General features: G+C 30.3%; 1 protein-coding gene across 1 annotated transcript in view; it reads left to right on the top strand.

The window, feature by feature from the left end:
- Positions 1–17,349, top strand: part of LOC119610620 (serine-rich adhesin for platelets-like) — a 190,847-nt gene that overhangs the window by 41,374 nt on the left and 132,124 nt on the right. The window contains exon 2 of the mRNA XM_037965917.1: positions 793–820. The gene's annotated coding sequence lies outside the window, so the exon portion shown is untranslated. The remainder of the gene's footprint in view (positions 1–792; positions 821–17,349) is intronic.

The following is a 17,349-nucleotide window of genomic DNA, read 5'->3' as shown; positions in this document are numbered from 1 at the left end:
ATTTATTTAGAATTAAGAGAAATCTTGTATGTTGAAATTACTAAAGTTTAAAAAATCTCTATAAGTAGAAAAATCGATGACCTGGCCAGCAAAAACACGGTAATGGGTTGTGCTTCTATAACTACTTACTTTTCAATGACTACTACTTGTCGTCTGCATTATTTAGAAGGTAATGGTAATGACTTTCTTATAATCTGATATCGTAGTACTCTATTTTCGGCTTTGCCACTTTGTTTGCACTTTTTATTTGATTGCGACTTAAGAATTTTGTTTTACAAAAAAAAATAATAAAAATTGTATGTGGAAACCATTATTTGACGCGCAATAAAATAGTTAAGCAGTGGTGCAGTGGCTAGAACATTTGACTAACAAAACCGAAGTCCCTGGTTCGCATTCTAGCTGGCTTTTTTTATTATTAAAAAATAAAACAACTTCTTTGTAAGAGAAATTGCAAGTACTTCTTTAACTCCCTATTTGTAAGCGAGCGTGGAAGTACTTGTCTCCAATGACATCACCGTGTTAAAATAATGACCTAAAATGCTAACGAAGAAGTAGTGAAAAGAGGTTTTATTAGCTTTTTAACTCATTACTTTTCAATGTAAGTTTTTCCTGAGTGTGACTCTTTGACTCCGAGTATTATACTTTGGGAAGTAAATATGTAATTTCTAAAAAATAAGTTAAAAATTGATTTTAATGATTATTCTAAAGATTAAGTTTAATTTTTATCACAATTTATGATGTTAACCAAAATTAATTTAAATTTAATATTTTTTTATTTTTACTCATTTCCAGAACAGTCATTGCACATGTGACTAAAAAGGTATGTTCTTAAAAAATTTTAGTTCAAATCTGATTACTAAATTATATTAATGAGTCAAAAACTGTACCCAAAGAGTCGTAAATGATATACACCCATATCATTTTTCTGGCTGATAAAAATCTAATAGTCATTAAAAACAAAAGAAAAACATATAAAACATGACTGTAAATGGTAGAGAAAAATTAAAGTGATTTATGATTATTACCGGGGAAAAATAACATGGAAAGTAAATGCCAACAGAAATAAAAAAAATATATACATATGAATCAATTTAGCAACATACAGACAATAATTACATGTATGGCTATACAACGGAGGGGAACTATTACAGTTAACGCCCATGTTGACAATATTTTTAATTTGTTAAACTATTTATTTGTTTTCTTATGTAAGTAGGCAGACACATAACACAGTTATAAAAAAAATATTATAATTTTATACACCTGCAGCAGATAAAATCCTAGACCGACTGGCAATAATTTATGACAACAACATTTTTTAATGAAAGTAGAAATAATCATTTAATTTTTAAATAGATTTTAAAGAAAATTTTATAAATTATAATAGTTATGAAGAGTTTTAAGACCAGCTGGGATTTTTTTTTACTATTTTTTCTCAGCATTTGTTAGAATTGCTATTCTATTTTTGTTGTTTATGGTTGGTCTAGTAACCACATCATATAAATCTTAAATAAGAAGCTCACAAATAAGTTGACAGCCAAACAAAACAAACAACCGAACGTACAAGCAAACAAATACTTGTGCATAAAATCATATTTACAAATACACTCATACTGAATGCACACACATGTTCAAAAACTATGTCTATGTACAGTAGAGGAGTCCGAAAAATATTGATTTTGCTCAGATCGTTCCTTTTTTTGTTCTTTAGAGTCTTAAAATTAATATTGCCCATGCTACATTTAAAAAAATGTAATTCTTTATAATTTTTTTTTAATTAGTCGTTTTTCCTAAATATGTGAAGTGGAAGATAAGATTTTATTTCAATATAATTTGAATGTCATTATTATCGATGAAATCAAAAACGTCCTATTTTTTACATAATTTTAAACTTTTCAATCGAATTCCGGCAGGGATTCCTGTTATACGATTTGACTAAAATTTTAGACCAGTAAGTTTTATATATGTTGGACGCCTCTAATGTAAAGCTTAGAAAGGATATTTAAATATTCATACATACAACACATAAGTATAAGTCCACATAGAATATGCATTCATAAAATATCAAATACTCTACACTTTGCACCCGACCATTTGAATTTTCCTTCGTTATTGACTTTTAAACCTTTACTCAGATGACATTACAGAAATTCTAAGTCATGAATATTTTTAAAAAAACAGGAACAAAATCAGAAAAAGGTGAATTAGAACTTAAACAGAACAGAACTGAACTGAACTGAACTGAACTAGAACTGAACTAGAACTGAACTAGAACTGAACTAGAACTGAACTAGAACTGAACTAGAACTGAACTAGAACTGAACTAGAACTGAACTAGAACTGAACTAGAACTGAACTAGAACTGAACTAGAACTGAACTAGAACTGAACTAGAACTGAACTAGAACTGAACTAGAACTGAACTAGAACTGAACTAGAACTGAACTAGAACTGAACTAGAACTGAACTAGAACTGAACTAGAACTGAACTAGAACTGAACTAGAACTGAACTAGAACTGAACTAGAACTGAACTAGAACTGAACTAGAACTGAACTAGAACTGAACTAGAACTGAACTAGAACTGAACTAGAACTGAACTAGAACTGAACTAGAACTGAACTAGAACTGAACTAGAACTGAACTAGAACTGAACTAGAACTGAACTAGAACTGAACTAGAACTGAACTAGAACTGAACTAGAACTGAACTAGAACTGAACTAGAACTGAACTAGAACTGAACTAGAACTGAACTAGAACTGAACTAGAACTGAACTAGAACTGAACTAGAACTGAACTAGAACTGAACTAGAACTGAACTAGAACTGAACTAGAACTGAACTAGACTAGAACTGAACTAGAAGTGAACTAGAACTGAACTAAACTAGAACTAGAGCTTAACATGAACTGAATTAGAGCAAACCTAGAATTGAACTGGAGTTTAAAACTTACATACATCTATGCAAAATCAGTAGTTTGTATAGTGGTTGCGATTCGAGATGAATCCATGCAAATATTCCACTTCGTTTTTAGTCAGAGTTTCTTTATTTTCCATTTATTTATGCATGTGACTGAAGGAGGCCGGCTCACAACAATAAGAGAATGATAGTCCTAATAGTAGCAGTGAACAGTAGTGGAAGAAGAGTGTACACATACATTTTTGTGAAAATTATGACCATCTGCTTCATTGAGGACACGAGGTAATGGGTCAACACAAATACATTTATTTGAATGTATAAACAAATTCACAAACATAAATACATACTTACGCAAATACAACATTGTATACTTTTGAGATACATTAGAAATCCAATGCAATTTATTTTAGTTGAACTGGTAAATAAACTAAACGAAACGCAGTGCCAGCACAAGTTCCATTTACAAAAGGAATGCAGTTTTCTGTGTGCAACAAAATGAATGTTTGAATTTTGACCAAATGATAAGAGACATGAAAATAATGTCCACAAGATGTAAGAAAAGATAAAACAGGCAATTATAGTTGTGTACTTATATTAAAGGGAATCGGAAAATAGGCATAAGCTGCTAAAAATGAAGAATGACAGTGAACTATTTTAGGTCCTAAGTTTAAATTAGAAACAGGAGAATAAAACTGTTTAGAGTTAGAAAACAAGCAGGATGTATAATGTCCGTCAGTCGGCGTAATAATAAGAATGCGATAAAAGTATACAAATCATTGTAATAGGGATTCTGCAGTTTATTTGCTGTGTATAAAGTTTAGTTTATTTAAGAAACAAAATATAAGTTAATAACTAGGTACATATGTATGTATATTCTGAAGTGTTTATACTATAGTTAATATTTGTCCGATTTTGTTTTGTTGCTTTTAAGAGGAGGTTTACCATCATTCCACATCTATTCAAGTAATGGTAATAGTAATCAGAAAGTTATTTTATTATTACTATTATTAATTATTGATCTTAGAATACTGACAAATTAAAATTGAGAAATTATTAAATGTTAAGGATCTCTCTTAAAATAGTATATTTTCACCTTATTAAAACTAATATTGAAAAGTTAATATTTTACAAATTAGGCCTTAAAGGAAACATAAGACAAATTTATTTCGTTTATTGAACCACTCAATGGAACACTAACATATGCTAAAAATACAACTTTTAATGGATCTGTGTATATTCATATGAGTCCTTAAAGTATGTATGTAGTTGTATATGTGTATGAAATGCAATAATAAAATACAAAGACACTATAGTCCAAAGAAATTGCATCGTTTTAATTTTTTTGTATGTACATGGGAAAAACATTATGAGTACATACATACATGCGGAATATTAGTGTGATCTTTTGACCACTTTTTTGATGGAATACCTCTCAAGGGATGTGTACTTAATATGAGAAAAATAAAAAATGTTATTGAATATTGAAAACCGTCTTATTTTTTCGTGTTCAGTACATTAATACGCACCGATTAAGAGCCATTCCTACAGGAGATTCTTAATAAGATTGTTCTTCGGGACACAATAATGAATATGTATACACCCGCCACCATAACTCGTTGTGAGTATTCTCAATTTCTACTAAATAGAGAGTATTTAAAATAAAATGGTATCGATATGGCTATAGAAGACAATACTCATAAGCTTTTAAATGATACTTAACACTTAACTAAGCGTTAAGTAAGGAATTAACTTTCATTTCATAAATGCTTAATAAAGTTCTTAATGGTTTATTGTAGGATTTTTTCTAGAAAATGTGGAAAATAAATATGGTATTATTCAAATGAAAGTATGTATGTAAGTATTTATAAACACTTTCAAAAGCAAAACACACACTTAAGGAAATGCATCATTTTAGCATTTGTACAACCCAAGGGAATATCCGTTGTTAAGGCAAAAATATCCCTTTAGCAGAGTATGGATACATGCATACAAAGCAAACTACATACTTGCAACATTTAAAACAACTGTGAGAACAAATTTCAAACTCTCTTTGGTTGGCTGTGTTTAGTGTATTATGAATGCATCCATGTATGTTTGCAACATTTACACAGCCACAAGAAGTTTCCTGGTGGTAACAGAGTAACAAATTCTAAACTTTATCTACATTATTTCTGTCTCTGCTTTTTCTTGTTTATGATGTTTTCATCATACAAAGTTATAAGCAGAAAATTGGTTATAAATTTATACCTAAAAGAAAAGGATCATATAGTACTCAGGCATGCATATTAAAGTACATACATTATGTCGATATTTGGTTGTACTAAATTGGAAGATAGTGAGAGAAATCTAAATAAGAGATAGTATGTTTGTCAACCATCTAAGAACATTATGAAAAAAGCTAATTTCATTGATCTAAACAAACATTTTCAAATATATGTCACTTCTCTTATCACCACAGCCCACGTATATTAAGGATTCACAATTTACCTCTATGTTTATATGAAAGTTCAATTAGATGTTGATGTAATATGTTTGAATGTTCAAGTTACACAAACATTTACAATAAGCAAAAATACAAGTGTATGTATTTTTATATCCTCCACCACCATCAGTGGTCATAGAAGGTATATATAAGTTTATCGTTCCGTGTGTAACACCAAGAAATATTCATCTAAGACCCAACAAAGTATATATATTCTGGGTCCTTATCAAATTCTGAGTCGATTTAGCTATGCCCGTCTGTCCGTCTGTCTGTCTGTCTGTGTAAAACACGCTCACGTTAAAACTACGCAAAGGAAATAAACCAAATTCACCCAAAATATTTATTATTATCCTAAGCAGTTTGGTATTGAAAATGAGCAAAATCGGTTCACAACATAAAAAGTTATGAGTAAAAATTTCAGACTACCTCGAAAAAAAATACGTTTTTTTCATAATTTTTTTGAAGTTTTCTCAGAAACCACCAAAGATATTTCGATGAATTTTGTCATACATTATTTTTTCAGGGTAATTATCAATTATGTTCAAAATCTTTACAATCGATCCAATATTTCCCATAGCCCCAATACAAAGTTATATATTCCCGGAAATTAGTTTATCGTTATTAACTCCCTCAAATATATTGGTATCAACAGAAATCATACTGTCAACGTAGATCTCAGTCGGTCCAAAATTGGTCATAGCTCCCATATAAGGTCCACTTCCGAAAATCACTTACACGCATACATTTCATTGAATTATAAAGCTATGGGGGTAAAATTCGACTTGAATAAGTTTTGTGTACATATGAATCATTCTACCACTTTTTTCTCGGATCGGTCCTTTATTGGTCATAGCTTCCATATAAGGTCCACTTCTGAGAGTCAGTTAAACACACATATTTCATTGTCAAATAAAGTTAATTTGAGAAAATTCGACACAAATATGTTTTGTCTTTGCATATAAAACATTGTACCATGTTTTTTCTGGATCGGTCCATATTTGGTAATAGGTCCACTTCAAAAATCTCTTAAACGGACATATTTAATTATCAAATAAAGATATCATGATAAAATATGATTTGAGCACATATGTTTCACTCTGCGAAATTTTTGCGGATAGGCCCTTAATTGTTCATAGCTCCTATATAAAGTCCACTTCCTAAAGTCATCTAAACGCACATATTTCATTGATTAATAAAGCTATTGGAGTAAAATTAGACTTGATCTTTTTCTGCATATAAATCATTATACGAAATTGTTTCCTGATCAGTCCATAATTGGTCACAACTCCCATATTCTGTGCATAGATACATCATTCTATTAAAATGTTTTCGAACTGGCGTATTAATATACATTTTTCTGGACCTAATCAAAATTAGTTCGACAAAAATTTTGGCAAGTTATCTAAAAATTGGATAGTTAGATGGGTTGCAATAAAAAGTAGTTTGCTGGTGGAAGGTATTTAAGATTCGGCATAGCCGAATATAGCACTCTAACTTGTTTCTTATTGCATGTAAGTTAAAAGCCATATTCAGATTGAAAATAAAAATAGAAAAAAAAAACAAAATACATCAGATTTAATTTGAAAATCTTTTAGCATTAACAGATTTTTACCTTATTTTCGGTAAAAGCAGCAGCAGCAGCAACAACAAAACATACCTAAAAATTTTTCTCAAAAATTATGTGTGCATTTGATTTGTGGTCTTTACAAAGAAAAAAATAAACATTTTTCTAAACTTTTCATTAAATAAATTTAGTCAAGTACAGTAGATTGGCTCACAAATTTATTTAGCGTTCTTTTAAGGATTTTTCTCAACTCTACTAAAGTTTCTCAAATGATTGCAGATGTTAGCTATTTTCTCAATCCGGGCATTATTTAAGGATTTACATACATATATGTATATTCAACTTACATGCGATTCTTAAAAAGGCTGTTCCTCGAGACACTCTAATGTATGTAATGTATTTGGACGAACATCGTTAAGTCGATCCCTAGTTATATTCTAGCCAATTGCTACAAACAAACGGAACCACTCTAATCTGTATACAATTCTGACTAAAATTCTATTCACTTATATAATATGTAAGTATGTATAAGTTGATGTGCTTGTTAGGAAAACTTTACTTACATACTTGTGTCTGTTAATAATTTTTTTATCCTATTTCCCTAGAGCTTTTAAATGACAAAATGAAAAAATTTCTCTTTCTTTTTCTTTTGCGGTTTAATTTGAAGAACAACAAAAAAACAGGTAAACTTAACATGTACATGAAACTTACAGTTTAAAATTCACTTCAAATTTTTGTACTTGTGGCAGACCTCAAACTTAATTGCAGACATAAAAAATAATTAAAGAGTGAAAGATACATTTCTAATTTTTGTTTGTTGTTTTTTCAAATCTTAAAGGTGGTTTTGAAAATAAATAAATTAAAGTGCAATGACTTAAAAGTCTTTATTAGAAAATACATACATATTCATAAACAATTATTAATCCATTTACATATATAATTATTAATATGAAAGCATTTTTTTTATTAAATAAAATTAAGTAGTTTTCTTTGCTCCTGTTAAAAAAATAAAATATTAATCTTAATCTTAAGAGAACCGCTTTATATTTTCTTTATTCACATTATTCAAACTATTTTTTAGTGGTAGTTAGCTGCAAAAAAGATATAATAGTCAACATACCGAATCTACGAATCTGAAACCACAATAAATTTGCTGCGTGCAGAAAGATAGACAGACAAGTTGTACAACTTTATTTGCTAAGTAAAAAAAAGAAAAGATTTTTTATAAAAAATATGACTTAAATCAAATAAATTTTAACAATTCCAAACAAAATAAAGAAGAATAACACTAAAATAGAAACCTGAAAACAAACCTAAACAAGTAAGAATTTATAGTGGGACATGGCCGATCATATGATACCCTACACCAGTAATTATGTTACAAATTTTAATTATTTTTTTAATAATAAAGTAATAATTTCGTTTTTACCTTAATTCAGAAATATTTTAACAATTTGTTGGCAAAAAAGGGGATTTTCTACAAGAGGGGTTAACATGGTCCTATCCTTATAAATTTTGGTGGAGGGATTTACGCCTACATCAGTTATTTATGCAGAATATTATCGTGTTATTAGTGTTTCATCAAGTCATTTTCTGAAGGGGACTTAGTACGGGTTAGATAGGGTCAAATGAGGCCATCGGGCCTACGAAAATCAGCAACATAATAAAGTCCTATATTAAACAAAATTTTGCCGATTTTTGGAGTGATACAAGAACATAAACATATTATGAGCTCAAAAGCCCTATTCGCGGGGTACGGTTTTATGAGAGCTATACGAAATAATGGACCAATTTTAACCATTTTCAAAAGTAAATTATGTGCTAAAGTTCATCAAATTATCTTTAAAATTGCTGTATTTTAAGTATATAAATGGATCTCAAATATTTCGTAATTTTGAGCTGATTATGGAAAAAATAATTTTTAAATTTTGTTAGAGTATTTTAATTCCATCAAATGATTTTTAGAGGTTTTGGATCATTTCAGAATTTTTTTAGATTATTTTGAAAATTATATGCCCCTTATAATCCACTTAAAGTCGTTTTGCGGACCAAAACAAAAATTTTAATAATTTTTGCCGCGATAAGTTTAAAATTACGGAAATTTTAAGATCCATATTGAAAATATTGCAGAAAATTGTTTTTGAAATAAAATAGCAAAAATATTTTACAATCTTATGGTATTTTCTTAAAATAGAAACAGATTCAACATACAAAACATTCAAACATATTTATCCACAAGCATCTAAAGTACTATATCAAAACAAGAACAAATATACAAAAATATATGTATGTTTAAGCTTGCATACAGTACTTACATACATACATATATAAAATATTATCCTCATATACACACAATCATAAACAAACGCAAAAAACTGCAACTTGCCTCAAAGCCACTTTACAACATTAGAACGTGACCCCAACTTTTTTGTGTTTGTTGCATTTTGTTTATTTGTTGATGTTGCTATAGCTGCAGCAGCTATTTTTGTTGTTATATTTTTATTGTTACTGTTGTTGTTGTTAGAATGTTGCATGTTGAAGTATTTATTACAGCATCACTTGCATATTTTTCTATTTCAATGTTGGTTTCTTTGTTTGTTTAGATTATACTACTTGTATTTTAAGCGTTAGTAGAAGAGAGCGAGTGAGATAAAGCAAGTAGCAATCCACAAAAAAATTTTTATATACATTTTGAAGGGCTACAACCATCATCAACATCATATCACATCACAGTTCATCTTAAAGTAACATTTTACTTAAACTTTATGTCTGTTCTGGGTAAATAAATTGTAAATATGTTGTCATAGAAACAGTAGGACATAGATTTAAAGAAACAGAAACAAAGGATTTAAAGCCCTTAGGTTTGGCATAAACAAGGATTTACAGTTGCTTTTGATTTCTAACTAAAGCAATTGAGAAAAGTATTGGAATTGAAAGTTTTTTATACCCACCATCAAAAAAGATGGGGGGTATATTGTTTTTGTCATTCCGTTTATAACACATTGAAATATTCGTCTAAGACCCATAAAAGTATATATATTCTGGGTCCTTATTAGATTCTAAGACGATCTAGCCATGTCCGTCCGTCTGTCCGTCTGTCTGTCTGTCTGTTGAAAACACGATAGAGTCCAAATGGAAGTAGCTAGCGAGCTGAAATTTTGCACAGATACTTCTAGTTGATGCAGTTTGTTTGGTATTGAAAATGGGCAATATCGGTCCACGATTTCGCCTAGCCCCCATATAAGGCCCCTTTCAGAAAATGACTTTACCGCTCATAACTTGTTAAGGGAAACATCTATAGCGCTGAAATTCGGCACAAACATGTTTTATGGGAACACAAATCTCTTCGTAGAATTTTATAAGGATCGGTCCATAATTGACCCTACCCCCCATATAAAGTCCCCTTCAGAAAATGACTTTATCGCCCATAACTGGATAAGAGAAGCGTTAATAGCAGTGAAATTCGGCACAAACATGTTTTATGGGAACATAAATCTCTTTGTAAAATTTTGTAGGGATAGGCCCATAATTGACCCTACCCCCCATATAAAGTCCCCTTCAGAAAATTACTTTATCGCCCATAACTGGCTAAGAGAAGCATCAATTGCGGTGAAATTCGGCACAAACATGTTTTATGGGAACCTTAATCTCTTCGTAGAATTTTATAAGGATCGGTCCATAACTGACCCTACCCCCCCATATAAAGTCCCCTTCAGAAAATTACTTTATCGCCCATAACTGGCTAAGAGAAGAATCAATAGCGGTGAAATTCGGTACAAACATGTTTTATGGGAACATAAATCTCCTTGTAAAATTTTGTAGGTATAGACCCATAATTGACCCTACCCCCCATATAAAGTCCCCTTCAGAAAATTACTTTATCGCCCATAACTGGCTAAGAGAAGCATCAATTGCGGTGAAATTCGGCACAAACATGTTTTATGGGAACCTTAATCTTTTCGTAGAATTTTATAAGGATCGCTCCATAATTGACCCTACCCCCCATATAAAGTCCCCTTCAGAAAATTACTTTATCGCCCATAACTGGCTAAGAGAAGAATCAATAGCGGTGAAATTCGGTACAAACATGTTTTATGGGAACATTAATCTCTTCGTAGAATTTTATAAGGATCGGTCGATAATTGACCCTACCCCCCATATAAAGTCCCCTTCAGAAAATGACTTTATCGCCCATAACTGGATAATAGAAGCGTTAATAGCGGTGAAATTCGGCACAAACATGTTTTGTGAGAACATAAATCTCTTTGTAAAATTTTATAAGGATAGGCCCATAATTGACCCTACCCCCCCCCCCCCCATATAAAGTCCCCCTCAGAAAATGACTTTATCGCCCATAACTGGCTAAGAGAACCATCAATAGCGGGGAAGTTCGGCACAAACAAGTTTTATGGGAACCTAAATCTCTTTGTAAAATTTTATAAGGATAGGCCCATAATTGACCCTACCGCCCATATAAAGTCCCCATCAGAAAATGACTTTATCGCACATAACGGGCTAAGGAAAGCATCAATAGAGGTGAAATTCGGCGCAAACATGTTTTATAAGAATTTAAATCTCTTCGTAAAATTTTATAAGGATCGGTTCATAATTGACCCTACCCCCCATATAAGGTCCACTTCAGAAAATGACTTTAAGGCTTATTACTGACTCAAAAATGTGAGTACAGAAGTAAAATTCTACATAAACAAGTTTTGTCCAAGCCAAAAGTTATTTATCAAATTTTATTAGGATCGGTCCTTAATTAACCCTATCCCACTTGTAAAGTCCCCTTCAGAAAATGACTTTATAGCTCATTACTAGCTTAAAACTGCGAGTACTTCGATGAATTTCGACATAAACAATTTTCGTATTAGCTAAAATCTCCCACTAAATTTTATGAGGATCAGTCTGTAATTGGCCCTACCCCCCTATAAGTTCCCCTTCAGATAATGACTTTAACGCTCATTACTGACTCAAAAAGCGATTACAGCAGTGAAAATCTACGTAAACAAGTTTTGTTCTTGCCAAAAACTAAAAATCGTTTTAAATTTTAGAAGTATCGATCCATAATTGTCTTATACGGGGGTGGGCGTATAGGGGCGCCTTTAACGATTCACTCCAGAGAATCACTTTAACGCTCATGTATGGCTCAAAAGTTCTTCCAAATTACGGAAGTTTTATAGGACTGGAAGTTTTCAACTGAATTTGATGAGGATAACTAATCAAACACCCATTTTCGGTTCCCTTCAGATAAATATTTTAAACCTCATGACTGAATTAAAGATACAAGTACAGCTACATTAGATACAAATAATTATTGTATAAACCGACAAGGATAGGTCCATAATTGACTCTACCCTCCATGTAACCACTCTTACAAAAAAACAGTTTAGGGTTATAAATATTGGATCAAACTAAATTAATATTTTTAATTCGGAAGAGCACGGTCCATGCTTAAGCCCTTATATTTCCCTGATGTTCATATTAATATCGACATATGAATTAACATAGATCGATAATATCAAAGTTTATTTATAAGGATGATTTGATGGTGGGTATATAAGATTCGGCATGGCCGAATATAACACTCTTACTTGTTTTAATATTAAATATTAAAGAGGATTCCTATATAGTTTCAATAATTCTATTTCCTGTTGTTTGCTTACATATCTATGTATGTAAGGTACAGAAACAGTTTGTAATGTTAGATAAATTTAATAAGCCATTAAATTTTTCAGTACTTTTAGATTTATTTCAAGTTTTAATATAGGATTTAAACAAATATAAAGACAAATTTTCGTTAAGGGGATATATCTCTTTGAGTACAAGACAAGATAGCAAAAAATTTAAGTTGTACAAATAAGTATTTTTAATGGGAAGACTTTAAGTTAAAGGGGTTTCAAAATATAATACAAATTTTAAATATTTTCAAATCTAAGTAAGGAGATTGTTGTCCTTAATACGACTAAAGTAAACACGTTTCTGTTGTTATAATTTCACAACAATTTAAATTGATTATTTAGGTATAATAGAAATAGAAAAAGTGGAACAGAAAGATTTTCAATTAAGACATTACCCATAAGTTTATTAGTTTCCCAGCTTAAAAAACGCTTTTCACTACTTATTCATTAACATTTTAACTCATTATTTTAACACGCTGATGCAAGTACTTACCACCCTCGCTTACAAATAACTACTTAAATAAGTACTTACACATATCTCACATACAATAATAGCATCTTGTTCGTTAGTTCGCGGTCGTACTCACCTAGCAGTGGTGTTACTGGGTTATTTTAATAATGGTTTTCAGAAGATCTATTTTCTTTTTGTGTTTGTAAAATAACAATTGCCAGCGTGCGATCAAATAAAATGGCACAACTAAAAATAAAGTACTTAAGTATCTAATTATATGTAAGTCATTATAAATGTAGTTTAAAGTAATGCAGGTGATATGTAGTAGTCATTGAAAAGTAAGTGGTTGTGTAAGTACAAGTCATTATCGAGTTTTTACTGGGTATGTGTTTGGGTTGTCAATTATTCGTGTTTAAAATTATTCGAATAAAAATGTACTATATTTTTTTTCATTCGAGTAGTCGATTAAATTTTAAGAATTATTCGATTATTTGAACGAATAAGAAATAAAAGTTTTTATTCGAATAATTTAATAAAATATAAATACAATTTTAACAAAAACTTTCAAAATCTTAAGATACGAGTAAAAAACGGATTTCGTACATTAATACCCAGCAAAAAATAATTGATGTCATACTTTACGAACTACATCTTAATCACATCTTAAAATGCGATTTCATATTTTTCACTTTTATAAACCAAATATTTCCTTATAAATGACACCCCAGTTAAAAGTGAGGAAAGAGATGTGGAAAAGTCATTACAAATAACATATTTGAAGTACATCAAGATTTGGTGAAAGAGTTGTGAAATTTACATAAGCGTGTCATTAAGAGAATGTGTTTTATTTTTGACATCCAAATATCGGATTTTTACTGCTTCTAAAAATAAGATCAGATGTAGTTCAAAGCTGCCAAAAATGAACAACATCCCTCCAATGACACGCTAATGTAAAATTCATAGGTTTTACACCCGAATTTGAAGCACTTCGGGTTACTAGTTGTGATGAAAATTCTACATCTTTTTCCACACTTTTTTTGCTGGGTACACTTATAAATTAGTAACTTAGTTGAACCTATTTTAAATTTCTCAACAGATTTAAAAGTGTAAGCTGAGACTTTTATAATGATATATGTATATAATGATTAAGTACCTGTTTTGCAGATGTTTTTACAAACTGTTTTATAAAAGAAAATCGTACTATTTGTTAATGTATTAGAAACAGGCCACTATTGGACCTGTTGTGTATTGCTTTTCGTGGAAGAAAAGGGTTTGTTGGTTAAAAAAACATAGTGTCCACTAAATGTATTATCTTTCAATGTTCTGAAACTCTGTTTCCTAAGAATTTCCCAATTAGTGTACGTTAGAAATGTTCCGCTTGATCAAGACATTCTATCTGGACTCAGTGTTTCAAAGTTTCCGACATATTCTGTGTCTGGTATGTGTGATCAGGCACGTCCGATGATTGTTTATAGCCTTCCAATCTGTCCACTATACACTGATAACGTGTCCTATAACCGCTTTTGGCTAGTTCACCTAAAGTTATGAGACGTTCGGTTGTAAGTACCGTCTCATATCTTAAATATGTTTCATTCGGTGGAATATCTAGCAACGTTTCTAGAGCCTTGCTTGAAACGTTGGTGCTTATGGCACCACTCGTACCCAAGCAGCATGTACGCTGAACTCCCTGTTGTAGTTTGATATTACACTTTTTGTCCAAAGAAGTCAACCAGATTATTGATACATAAGCTAGAATTAGTCGAATTACTCTTTTTAAAACCTATATGTCATAGTAGGACTAAGACTCTATTTCATGCCCTTAGTTCTCCTACATATCGCCCAGCACCGATGTGCCTTTTTGATCCTATCCTCTATGAGGTGTCTTCATTTTAATTTTCGGTAAGGGGTTACACCGTTATCTTGCCCAGGAAATATGGTTCAGTATACTTAGAATTTGTGAAAAGACTGATACTTAAAGATCCAAAAAGTAACATTCAAATATTATTCGAATATTCGATTAATCGACAAAAATTTTTCGAATTATTCTTTATTCTAAATTGAAAATTTTTTTATTCGTCCGAAGAAAAACAATTTTTTTCCTCAATTAATCGAACAATTTTTAAACGAATGTCAACCCTAGTATGTATAGAAAATTGCCAGCCCAAACTGCTAAACCTAGAATAATTTTTGCATTTCTTCTAATTGTTAACAAAATAGTACACATTTTTATAACCGAATATTTTCTATTCGCCTTATAAGTACTATGGCACTTTCAATATTAAAGTTTTTAAAAATCTAATTTTTTTTATTCAATTTAAAAATATAGAGGTTTTTAATTACATTTTAGCACCAATTACTCTTATATTTTACAGCTATATTAAAAATTATAAAATTTTTTAAATATGTAGAAATACATACAACTGCACGCATAAGCTTAAATATAAATATTAAGAATTTTCCCTTTTGTTTTATATCACAACTTTTTTTTACAGACAGTGTTTAAAATTTTTATTAAACGAGCTGTAAATGCATAAAATACATTAAAAAATATGACTGCACAACAGCAACAAACATAACAACAATAAAAAAAGGTTAAATAAAAGAAAAAAAATAAAGAAAATTTAACGTCATGTTAAAAACTACTTATGTGAGGTAATGACGTGCATAAGAAATTACTTTCTTGCAGTTTTTTCCCTCTCATTCAGTATTTTACACATAAGTACCCCCGTATTCATAAAAATATCAATCGTTTATTTTAGGTTTATTACGCATATTTTCCATACAAAATTCGTACAATAAACCATCAACAACTTTATTAAGCATTTATGAATATGGAGGTTAGTGTTTGTGTGTTAAAACTTCTGTACAAATACGAGCGTATTTTTTGTTTGTATGCCAGGATATAAGGATAATTCTTACATGTGTGTGTGTGAGTAAGTGTAAGATAGATATGATGTATGAATGCAAGTAGATTTTTAAATATATGCGTTACTAATGGTTACAAAGTTGTATTTAAATGTTTTTCTTATACATAAAATTTTTTTCCAAAGTACTTACACACATACCCATTATCTCTCTCATGTATGCAATTGTTCAGCATTAACTTGCAACAAAAAAAAAACACACATACATACATCTATAAAGAATAAACTTTTTTTATATTTTTTACATATTTTACAATTTGTTTGTTGTTGCTTATTGTAGTATTTCTTGTATTTTTCCATAGTTTCCCCTCTTTAGAGTAGTTGCAACGGAAATTGTTGTAAATCTTTAGTTGAGTGAAAATCGTTTTAAAAACAGCAGCAGCAGCAACAAAACAAAAAACAAGTAAAAAAATGCTTTGAAAGAAACGTGCATTTAATTCAAATGACTTTTTGATTGTTGAGCAGCAGAAATGAGAAAAAAGTTAAATATAGAAAAAAGAATTTATAAAAGCAAACTAAAAGTCTAAGTCATCTTAATGTCAAACTAAAATAGGGGATCATGAAATTTTCTTTTTGCTAAAAGGGACGTCTTCATTAAGGGAAAAGAAATGGCAAATTTATATTAGCTATACCATTGACTTTTGTTGTTACTCTAGTTATTTCATGGTATGGCCTTAGTAATAAAGTGGCTATGATATATTAGTTAAACCATTGAATTTTTTTATTATTCAGTTTTATTATGGTATGACCTTGGTAATACAATGCAAAATCTTGCACAAATATTTATTATAATGACAGGACAGACCACTTTTGACCATATAAGGTCATACTTAAGAAATTGATCTATAAATATCAAATAACAAACAGTGTTATAAAAACCAAAATTTATGTTGACAGACAATCAATTTAAAATTTTAGCCCAATCAGATAGCGGGAAAATATATTAATGGCACAATTTTGGAACAAATCTATAAATTCCGATTATTTAACCAATTTTACACTTTTCTATTGATTTCCGGCACGTGTTTCCGTTATCCAATTGAACGTAATTTAAATAGATTCTTTGATCTATATAAATCTATGCGTCAATTTGTATATAATATCATACAGCTGGACGGACATCTAAATCGACTCAGCAGCGATCGATAAATACAAGATCAGTAATGTATTAAATTTTGCATAAATATTTCACATAAATATCAATAAATAAATTTTGTTTATTTTCCAATTTGTATACCCTTCACCTTCGTGAGAAGGGTATATATAAGTTTGTCATTCCGTTTGTAATTTCTATAATATAATTTTCCCACCCTGGATCCTTATAGACAGC

The sequence above is a fragment of the Lucilia sericata genome, unplaced genomic scaffold (assembly GCF_015586225.1).
Source record: "Lucilia sericata isolate MDLA Ls3-8-SP2 unplaced genomic scaffold, ASM1558622v1 Contig000029F_arrow, whole genome shotgun sequence".
Classification (NCBI taxonomy): domain Eukaryota; kingdom Metazoa; phylum Arthropoda; class Insecta; order Diptera; family Calliphoridae; genus Lucilia; species Lucilia sericata.
This window is presented reverse-complemented; position numbering and strand designations above follow the sequence as displayed.